Genomic DNA, 11,159 nt, shown 5'->3' on the forward strand with positions numbered 1-11,159 from the left:
GGGTACAGTAAAAGAGAAGGAATAGTTCAAAGAAACAGTCCTCCTTGCACACACAGAAATGTCCTTCTGCTCGTGGAAGAGGGATTTGGGAATGATCTGCCAGCAGCTTCACAAGAAGCTGCCTTCTACTGACCCTAAGTCTGACAAAAGTCAGTCTTGTCTAGTATGACAGGCTGCAGCTCTCCAGGGTCTCAAGCAGAGGTCTTTCATATGACCCACTCCCCGATCCTTTTTAACTGGAGATGCCGGGAATTGAAGACTTATTTTATTCAAGGCCAATGTTCTGTTGCTGAGCTACAGCCCCTCACCAAAGTAAGAAAGCCCCAGAAGAACTGTAAAGTGGCCATTATAAAGTCAAAAGTGGACTTTTCAAGAAACAGGAAATTGTACCACTCCATGTGTCTTTCTAAAGAGCCTCTTGTGGCGCAGAGTGGTAAGGCAGCAGTCATGCTGTCTGAAGCTGTCTGCCCATGAGGCTGGGAGTTTGATCAAGGTTGACTCAGCCTTCCATCCTTCCGAGGTCGGTAAAATGAGTACCCAGCTTGCTGGGGGGTAAACGGTAATGACTGGGGAAGGCACTGGCAAACCACCCCGTATTGAGTCTGCCATGAAAACGCTGGAGGGCGTCACCCCAAGGGTCAGACATAACTCGGTGCTTGCACAGGGGATACCTTTACGTTTACCTATGTGTCTTTCTCTCTTGTTCTACTTGATGATGATGATGATGCTGATGATTATGCTGATGATGACATCATCCATTCAGTCATGTCCGATCCTCAGCGATTCTATAGCGATCCTCAGCTATTCTTTGCCATGAGCCCCTGTCTCTGATTACTTCTTTTAGCTATTTCATGGTCATCCCTGTGTTAGCTTTGATCGTGTCGAGCCAGCGGATCCTTTGGCGACCATGTTTCCTTTTGCCGCTGACCATGGCGAGCATTAATGATTTTTCCAGTGAGTTTGATCGCATGATGTGTCCAAAGTAAGGGAGCTTCAGCCATAACATCTTGCCTCCTAATGACAATGCTCCTCTCTAAAACTGTCTTGTTGGTAACTTTGGCTGTCCATGGTATCCGCAGCATTCGTCTCCAACACCATCATTCGAAAGTTCTAGTTGATATATAGTTTTAACACCAATAGCACAGTCACCTGACATTGAGCAACACGCCGTTCCCTAGTGTTGCCTACAAACATGCAATCCATGCCTTATGTGATGGTGTCATGTCCTGATCTGTCAGTTTTAATGTCTGATCCCTCCCTATATTGACTCTAGTAGACTCTGGTCAAGGGTAACTTCCAAAAAGTGTGACTCAGCATATTTTCCAATTTGGCTTACATTCCAAGGAGGATTTCTACTTTCCCCAAGCCCAAGTGATTAATGGCTAATATTGCAGGACAGATGGTAAGGCTGAAGCAAATATTGCTCATTAGACTTTGGTGCTGCATACAGTTATGCATGCAGTTGACTTTGTAAAAAAAGGGGACAGTTCAGTCTATGCCCTGCATGGGAAACAGAGGACACACACACAACTGCTGCACCTCCCAAACAAAGGACTTTCAATTGGTCGTCTTTTCACCATTTCCCCAGGGACCTCTGAATGCCATAAAGCTTATAATCCTTCTACCATCTGAAGACCTCCAACATGGGTAAATCTTCACCCCAGGGCTTGCTCCATTGGGAGCAGCTCGTGCCATTAGGAAGTTCTTCTTTAATGGACAACTGAATTCTGCCCTCCTGTAATTTAAACCCAGTTAATCCTGCCCAGCAGAGAAGCAGAGAACATTCTGAAGGGCAGCCCTTTCAGGTAGTTGAAAACTGAGATCAGATCTCCCCTGCTGAGATCACTAGATGTCATGGGAGCCTCCTTCCCCTCTTGCTCTACAGGCCTAGTCTCTTTCTCCATAATGGAAATGGTAAACAATTGATTGATTGATTGATTGATTGATTGATTGATTGATTGACCAATTGCCTGGCTGGCTCCTGCATTTTGCTGAAGGGGCCCATCGCCAATTCTGGGGTTCCTTGAAGCCTAAAAAATATTTCAAGTGTTCCTCCATGATCAAGAGGTTGAGAAAGGCTGAAATAAAAGCATATCAGAGGGGTAGGCCGGATGCTTGAATAACCAGTTTGTGAAGGGAATGACAGTCAAAGGTCTGTTTTGGACAGAAGGGCTCCTTTGAGATGGTTTACAGGAAGGGGAACGATGGTGGTGAGCATTTGCCAGGGGCCTAAATATGACCCATGTACAGATCTAACTCACCAGGCCAGATGATCCTGTGTTTATTTATTACTTTCTCAGAGGTCTGGGGAGGAGGGAGCCTTCCTCATTAAAGACTCACAACGAGTTCCGCTTGGTCTCCGGAAACTTTATGCATTATTAAGCCAGATGTCAGTTATCAGTAATATTTGTCCGTATCATTTATGTTATGCAAATGGCCTTTCTTGTCCTGGTTCTTTGTTGATCTCTTGCTCTGCATATTGATGTTGTTTGCCTCTTCGGTTAGAGCAGGTGGTTCACCCTTGCATCAGGGTTCACTTGATGGAGATCAGTTCATCTGGATAAAATGGCTGCTTTGGAAGGTGGACTCTATGGCCTCCTACCCCGCTGGGATCCCTCCCCAAACCCCGCCCTCCTCAGGCTCCGCCCCAAAGTCTCCAATTATTTCTCAGTCTGGAGCCATATAGTATCAACTCATCCAACGCATTGCTTTCATGAACCTTAGAATCATAGAATCACAGAATCATAGAGTTGGAAGGGGCCATACAGGCCATCTAGTCCAACCCCCTGCTCAACGCAGGATCAGCCCAAAGCATCCTAAAGCATCCAAGATGCTTAATTCAACATTAACGAAGTCTTGATTCTGGGAGAACGTTAAACCCCACTTGGAGGTAGGCTACCCTAGTTCGTAGCTGGTGCTCGTAAATTATAGCTCATTTAGCCTGTGCATGAATCCAACCCTGGCTGCAAAGGGGAAACAAACCAACGGGTTCGATGAAAGGATGATCAGGGCATAAATTGAGCTCTCCCTTCATGGGATGGTGGCTGGTGTTGAGGATGCTGGCAAGCAAGTGGAGAGTTAACTTCTCTCTGATGGGGTGAATCCTGGAAGCCAAGCTCCCACATAGGGAGGGGTAGGCATCAGACAGTGCCTTGACTTCAAAGGACATAGAAATGTGTCCTTTTGCTTAGGATTGCACTGTAAGGATTGCAAGGTTATTTCCCATGGGGGAGACTCAAGGCTGAGAGATGGACAGACTGGAATGTGTCCAGAGGAGGGCAACAAAGATGGTGAAGGGTTTGGAGACCAAGACATATGAAGAAAGGCTGGGGAAGCTTGGTCTGTTTAGCCTGGAGAGGAGATGACTGAGAGGGGATCTGATAGCCATCTTCAAGTATTTAAACGGGTGCCATATAGAGGATGGAGCAGAATTGTTCTCTCTGGCCCCAGAGTGACAGACCAGAATGAATGGGATGAAATTAATTCAAAAGAAATTCCATCTAAACATCCGGAAGAAGTTCCTGACAGTTAGAGCGGTTTCTCAGTGGAACAGGCTTCCTTGGGAGGTGGCCAGTTCTCCATCTTTGGAGATTTTTAAACAGAGGCTGGAGAGCCATCTGACAGAGAGGCAGATTCTGTGAAGGTTCAAGGGGGTGGCAGGTTACAGTGGATGAGCGATTGGGATGTGAGTGTCCTGCATAGTGCAGGGGGTTGGACTAGATGACTCATGAAGTACCTTCCAACTCTATTATTCTATTATGAAAGCCAGTTTGGTGGAGTGGTTAGGAGTGCGGACTTCTAATCTGGCGTGCCAGGTTCGATTCTGCACTCCCCCACATGCAGCCAGCTGGGTGACCTTGGGCTTGCCACAGCACTGATAAAACTGTTCTGACCGAGCAGTAAGATCAGGGCTCTCTCAGCCTCGCCCACCTCACAGGGTGTCTGTTGTGGGGAGAGGAAAGGGAAGGCGACTGTAAGCTGCTTTGAGCCTCCTTCGGGTAGGGAAAAGCAGCATATAAGAACCAACTCTTCTTCTTCTTCTTCTTCTTCTTCTTCTTCTTCTTCTTCTTCTTCTTCTTCTTCTTCTTCTTCTTCTATCTCTTTCCTGATTGCAATAATTCAGAGGAGAGCATGTCTCTCGATAAAAACAGAATTTCCTTTTTGCCTTTAGACTCACGCTTTTAACTTTTTGTCATCCTGCGCTTGCCTCTGTAGGTGTCTACAAATGAGTCACCTCAAAATTTTCTCACTTTGTTACTTTGCTCATATACGCACACCCAAACAATGTGCCAAGTTCCTTTGCAAATGACAAAGTGTACATTTTTCAGGGTTTTCTTTAAGGCAGTAATCAACCTATTTTCCTAAAAGAAGCCGAGTCGTTGCTGCTGTCAACAACACGGGCAGGTATGCAGCAAGCAAGAAGAGACATAATGGGATTTGGTCTTCAGGGGGGAAACTGGAAGCAGACTTCAGTTCCATCAGAAGCAGAACCGTGCCGGTACTGCCATGCTCTGCTTTCATAGAATCATAGAATCATAGAGTTGGAAGGGGCCACACAGGCCATCTAGTCCAACCCCCTGCTCAATGCAGGATCAGCCCTAAGCATCCTAAAGCATCCAAGAAAAGTGTGTATCCAACCTTTGCTTGAAGACTTGGCAGTGACGGGGACCCCTTATTCCCTGCAAGCATAGAGAGGCAGCTTGGTATAGTGGTTAGGAGTGCAGACTTCTAATCTGGAGAGCAGGGTTTGATTCCCCTCTCCTCCCCCACACGTAGCCAGCTGGATGAACCGAGTCTGGGCTAAACAGCTCAATGCCTGGCCAAGAGCATAATATCATCTGTTACAGAACATGTATACTTAAGCATCTTAAAATGAAAACCCATGTTCTTATTAAATACTGCATCAAAATGAGCCTCTTGTGGCGCAGGGTGGTAAGGCAGCAGAAATGCTGTCTGAAGCTGTCTGCCCATGAGGCTGGGAGTTTGACCCCAGCAGCCGGCTCAAAGTTGATTCAGCCTTCCATCCTTCCGAGGTCGGTCAAATGAGTACCCAGTTTGCTGGGGAGTAAATGGTAATGACTGGGGAAGGCACTGGCAAACCACCCCAGATTGAGTCTGCCATGAAAACGCTAGAGGGCGTCACCCCAAGGGTCAGACATGACTCGGTGCTTGCACAGGGGATACCTTAACCTTTTCCTTTTCTGCATTAAAATGGTGGTCAAACATCATCCTATGAATGAAAAGCCTGGGTAAACCAAAGCCATTTGGCCTGCTGCCTGAAAGACAGCAACAAAAGTGCTACACGTGCTTCAATGGGAAGGCCATTCCCTTGGTGAGGAGCCACTACTGAAAAAGCCCTATCTCTGGTTATCATTGGGATGCCAGCCTCCAGGTGGGACCTGGGGATTCCCTGGAAGTATAGCTCATTTTAGACTAGAGATCAGTTCCCCTGGAGAAAATGGCTGCTTTCAACTGTGGAGTTGATGGCATCATATTCCACTGAGTTCCCTCTCTGCCCCAAACCCTGCCCACTCCTGACTCCACCCCAAAAGCCTCCAGGTATTTCCCAACCCAGAGCTGGCACCTGCCTCATCTCAAAAGGCATGGAAACAGAAAACAGGGTCTTTCTGAGAGGCAGATCTTATCTGGTAGTTTGGATAATTGTCCTATAATAGTCAACCTGTAGTCCTCCAGATGTTCATGGACTACAATTTCCATGAGCCCCTGCCAGAAATCGCTGACAAGGGCTCATGGGAATTGTAGTCCATGGACATCTGGAGGACCACAGGTTGACTACACCTGCATGAGTCTCCAATCTTGCCCCCTGTTAAAGAAAGCAGGTAGATGTTTTCTATATCTGAAGAAACAGCAGTGTTAGATAAGTGTTAGATAACTCTTGGAGAGTTGGCTGGAGCCCCTTAAGGACCTCGGGATCCACGGCTGTTCAGGAGTGCCTCTTGGCGTCCTCCTGCACTCTACTTGTAAAGAAAGCAGAAACTAGGCCAAGGCCTCAAGTCTCCAGTGTCCTTTCCTCCAGAGAAAACTGGCCCAAGTAAATGTTGCCTCTGGATCTTCTCATCACAAGGAGAAGCGGAGTGTGCATTTTCGCATCTCTAGTTGGTGTAAAACTGTAAGGACAAGAGGAGTTTATTTTTATGTTCTGAAGCTTTTGCCTGCTTATAAAAAGACACCTTTCTTAAATAAATAATAACTTCCTTACTTCTTTAAGCACCTTTCCATGTTTGCAGTCATTTCAGGATCACTCAGGCACAAGAACAGCCAGGTGGAATCTAATAGGGACAGACCAGGGCAGGCCATGTGTGTGAAGCATTAGCATGAGCACCTGCAGAGAGCATGAAGAACCACTGATTACATTCTTTTCTTCCCTTGATGAGAGACAGAGGCCAGCTTTAAGGAAACTCTAATCTCAAATCTTTCTTTACAAATACTTGGAGGGGGCAAATCTGTGCTCCAGATGCGGCCGTGAACCCGAGGTCCCAACACTTTGTTTGTCTGACCCAGGAGTCATCAGAATTGGGGAGATATTCCACCGGATTCCAGGATAAGGTGACCAGATTGTCCCCCTTTTGGAGGGACATCTGGGGGTACCTAGCAAATTGTACTTAGAATCATAGAATCATAGAGTTGGAAGGGGCCATGCAGGCCATCTAGTCCAACCCCCTGCTCAATGCAGGATCAGCCCTAAGCATCCTAAAGCATCCAAGAAAAGTGTGTATCCAACCTTTGCTTGAAGACTGCCAGTGAGGGGGAGCTCACCGCCTCCTTAGGCAGCCTATTCCACTGCTGAACTACTCTGACTGTGAAAAACTTTTCCCTGATATCTAGCCTATATCGTTGCATTTGTAGTTTAAACCCATTACTGCATGTCCTTTCCTCAGAAGCCAACGGGAACAGCATCCTGCCCTCCTCCTACTTATGTTGCAATTATATATGTACTAGCAAGAAAGCCCATTGCAACCAGGAATGCAATGGGCGCTAGGACCCAGGGGACACCAGGAGGTGCTTTTTTTTCCTGCTGCGTGGAGCTGTGAAAGGCTCCTACAGGGTTTTTTTTTTTCTGCTGCTTGGAGCTGTGAAAGGCTCCTGCAGGGTTTTTTTTTTCTGCTAGCTCTCGTGGGCGTGCCGGCTTGGAGCTCCTACAGGGGTTTTTTTTCCTGCTGCTTGGAGCTGGGAAAGGCTCCTTCAGGGTTTTGTTTTCTGCTGCTTGGATCTGCGAAAGGCTCCTTCAGGGTTTTGTTTTCTGCTGCTTGGATCTGCGAAAGGCTCCTACAGGGTTTTTTTTTCTGCTGCTTGGAGCTGTGAAAGGCTCCTGCAGGGTTTTTTTTTTCTGCTAGCTCTCGTGGGCGTGCCGGCTTGGAGCTCCTACAGGGGTTTTTTTTCCTGCTGCTTGGAGCTGGGAAAGGCTCCTTCAGGGTTTTGTTTTCTGCTGCTTGGATCTGCGAAAGGCTCCTACAGGGTTTTTTTTTTCTGCTGCTTGGAGCTGTGAAAGGCTCCTGCAGGGTTTTTTTTTTCTGCTAGCTCTCGTGGGCGGTGCCGGCTTGGAGCTCCTACAGGGGTTTTTTTTTCTGCTGCTTGGAGCTGGGAAAGGCTCCTTCAGGGTTTTGTTTTCTGCTGCTTGGAGCTGCGAAAGGCTCCTACAGGGTTAATTTTTTTCTGCTGCCTCTCGTCGGCGCGGCGGCTTGGAGCTCCTACAGGGGTTTTTTTTTCTGCTGCCTCTCGTCGCGCTAGCGGCGAAAGGCTCCTCCGGGGGTGTTTCTTTTTTTTCTGCAGCTTCTCGGCGGCTGGAGTCTTGTGTTGTGTTTGCGGCGGGGGCTTCCTTGGGGCCGGCCTGACGCGGTGAGAGACGCTTCGCGCCTCTCACCACGTCAGGCCGGGAGCAACTGCGAGCCGCGCTGAGCGCGGCTCGCAGTTGCTGGGGCTGGGAATCGGAGGGACCAATCGGCAGGCGCTTCGCGCCTGCCGTTTGGTCCCTCCGGTTGTCTGTCATGAGGAAGGGTCCAATCCGGACCCTTCCTCATCACGGACACATCCCGCCCCAGAACCCCTTACTGTTTTATTTAGTCCGTGGCGCCCGCGGCGCCACGGGCGGTGTACAGATGTATGTATGTATGTATGTATGTATGTATGTATGTATGTATGTATATATATGTATATACTATTTTTGCTTTCTAAGTGTTCTATGAAACTTTATGTTGCTTCATATAGACCAAATGTTTAATCAAGAACCCCCCCCCCCCCCGGTCAATGGTGTCCTGCTTTACCAATGTTAAAATCTGGTCACCTTATTCTAGGAAGGTTCAGCCATGTGGTCCATGGCCAAAGTTTTGCCAAGAATGCTGTTGGGTTGTTACACAACTGATGTCTAGAACCCTTTGGCACAGCAACACTGGTCATGAGGTAGCACCTCTGAACTCTGTTTCCCCCGAAAGTAGGCGCCCTGCAATAAGTCCCCTCCCCATATGCCTCCCCCCAGTTCTTCCTGAGCCGGCAAGATCTGACTCATTTGTGACAATCCTCAGAAATGTTCCCCTTTTAGTAAGCTCCACTGAAATAAATGGGTTTAAAGTCTCTTGGTATAGAGAACCAGCTTGGGGGTAATAATTAAGACCAGCAGCCTCTGATCTGGAGAAACTGAATTAATTCCCCACTCCTCTACATGTAGCCAGCTGGGTGACCTTTGGCTAATCACAGACCTGTTGGAGCTGTTCTTGCAGAGCAGTTCTCTCAGAGCTCTCTCAACACCACCTCCCTCACAGGGTGCCTGTTGTGGGGAGAGGAAGGGAAGGTGATTGTATGCACATGTTCTGCTGAATGTGCAGTTGGTAGATGTGGTGATCTTGTTTCCCTCTGTGCACATATGCATCTCTGAACAAGCTGTTTACTACCCTACAAACAAGCTGTTCACCAAATGGTTATAAACTTCCTATGATAAGGTTGCTGTTGTTTTTTGTTTGTTTGTTTGTTTGTTTGTTTGTTTGTTTGTTTGTTTGTTTGTTTGTTTGTTTGTGTGAATTTTTGCCCTCAAGTCCTAGCTGACTTACGGAGAGTCTATAGGGGTTTCAGGGCAAGAGATTTTCAGAGGTGGGTTGCCACTGCAGGCCTCTGCATAAAACTCTGGCATTTCTCGGTGGTCTTCCATCCACCTAATAGGACTGATGCTGCTTATCTCCTGAGATCTGAAGAGATTGGACTAGCTTGCGAAATTAAATTCCCCTACATATTCATTTAAGGACAGGTGCAATAACATAAGAATTAACGACCTTTCTATTTCAGTGTAAGCTTTCCTAGATGCCATCGACGTCTTCCTTTCTTTATTTATTTAGAATATTCTGCCCGAGGCGGCTTACAATTAAAAATGACAGTATTAAAACACAAGCTGTTAAAAATAAGCCGTTGGACACGAGCAAAATAAAATCTATCTATAAAACAGGAGAAGGCCATTAAAAAGACATTAAAAACAGACCATTAAAAAGCTTCTTCAGACGATCTCTTCTTTGCCAGAGTGGAAAAAAAGATATATTTTTTTAAATGGTGATTTGTTTAAATCAGATTGTTTCAGTCTGAGCTTTTGTATTTTTATTTTACATTCAAACTTGGTGCAGTGGTTAAGAGTGGCAGCTTTTCATCTGGCAAGGCGCGTTTGATTCCCTGCTCCTCGTCTACATGCAGCCAGCTCGGTGAACTTGGGCTCGCCACAGCACTGATAGAGCTGTTCTGACCGAGAGAGAAGAAGAAACTCCTTTCTCTACCCGAAGGAGTTTCAAAGAGGCTTAAAATCACCTTCCCTTACTCTCCCCACAACAGACACCCTGTGAGTTAGGTGAGGCTGAGAGAGACCTGATATTACTGAAGAAGAAGAAGAGTTGGTTCTTATATGCCGCTTTTCCCTACCCGAAGGAGGCTCAAAGCGGCTTACAGTCGCCTTCCCTTTCCTCTCCCCACAACAGACACCCTGTGGGGTGGGTGAGGCTGAGAGAGCCCTGATATCACTGCTCAGTCAGAGCAGTTTTTCTCAGTGCTGTGGTGAGCACCCAGGGTCACCCAGCTGGTTGCATGCGGGGGAGCGCAGAATCGAACCCCGTACACCAGATTAGAAGTCTGCACTCCTAACCACTAAACCAAACTGGGGGGCTTTTTGCACGCCTTCAAAATCGCACAATGGTTGCCAATTGGAAACGCTATTGATTTGCCATAACGCACGACGTCGTAGACAATCTGCCACACACCTGAAACCAATCTGCAAAAAGTGCTTCCTTGTAGCGCTTTCAGGGGAATCCCAAAAAGTGGATTCACCCTCCGGAAAGCGCTACACTCTTGCAACCAATCTGCAACACTAGCGAAAAAGACCTGTGCGTTAACATTGTTGCGGTTTCTTCAAAGTCCCTCCTCCTGAGCCTGTCCTCCAAACTTCCGGCGAAGCGATCGCCATTTTTTTTTCTCCGAGCGAGTGGGGATAAACGCACCAGCGAGCCTCTTTCTGTTTAGAGGCTTCCCTGGCTTCAGTCCTTCACCTTTAGTCACTAAGCACAAACCACAGAAAAGCCCGTTTGCTGAAGTATTTTCCCTTTATTTTTTTACACATTCATTCAGCCGAAAATCGGGCCCGTGAGGGGGGGGGGATTTTTTTTTTCACTCGAGGCAACGTGGCAACGATCATACGATCAAACGACAGCTCACATTAGGCAGCTGGATGGGTCTCTCCGTTGCAACGAATCTACACAGATTCGTTACAATGGGTCTGTTTTTTTTTTAAAAAAACCTTTCTTAAAGGGAAAGGGGCTGTTTGGGAGCATGCTAACGGCTGCCCATTGGCTGCTTGACGGCCAGGGGCGGGACGAGCTTGGCAATAGCGCTTCCTTTCTAGCGATTTCTGCCGAGACCGGAAGCTGTGGGAAACGCTACAAAACGCAACTGGATTCCACTACAAAGGCAGGTATGCATAACGATGAATTCCACTATTTTAAATGGCGATTTTTCATTCAGTGACCAATTTGCAACAAAGATCCCGGTGCGTAAAGCCCCTGGCTCTCATATTAGCTTGCTGCTTCCAGGTCCAATACAAAAAGCTGTAGTTAGCCATTAAATTCCTAAATGTCTTTGGTCCAAGGTACCTGGTGGATTACCTTATCCATATATAC

Source organism: Paroedura picta, chromosome 4 (genome assembly GCF_049243985.1).
Source record: "Paroedura picta isolate Pp20150507F chromosome 4, Ppicta_v3.0, whole genome shotgun sequence".
Classification (NCBI taxonomy): domain Eukaryota; kingdom Metazoa; phylum Chordata; class Lepidosauria; order Squamata; family Gekkonidae; genus Paroedura; species Paroedura picta.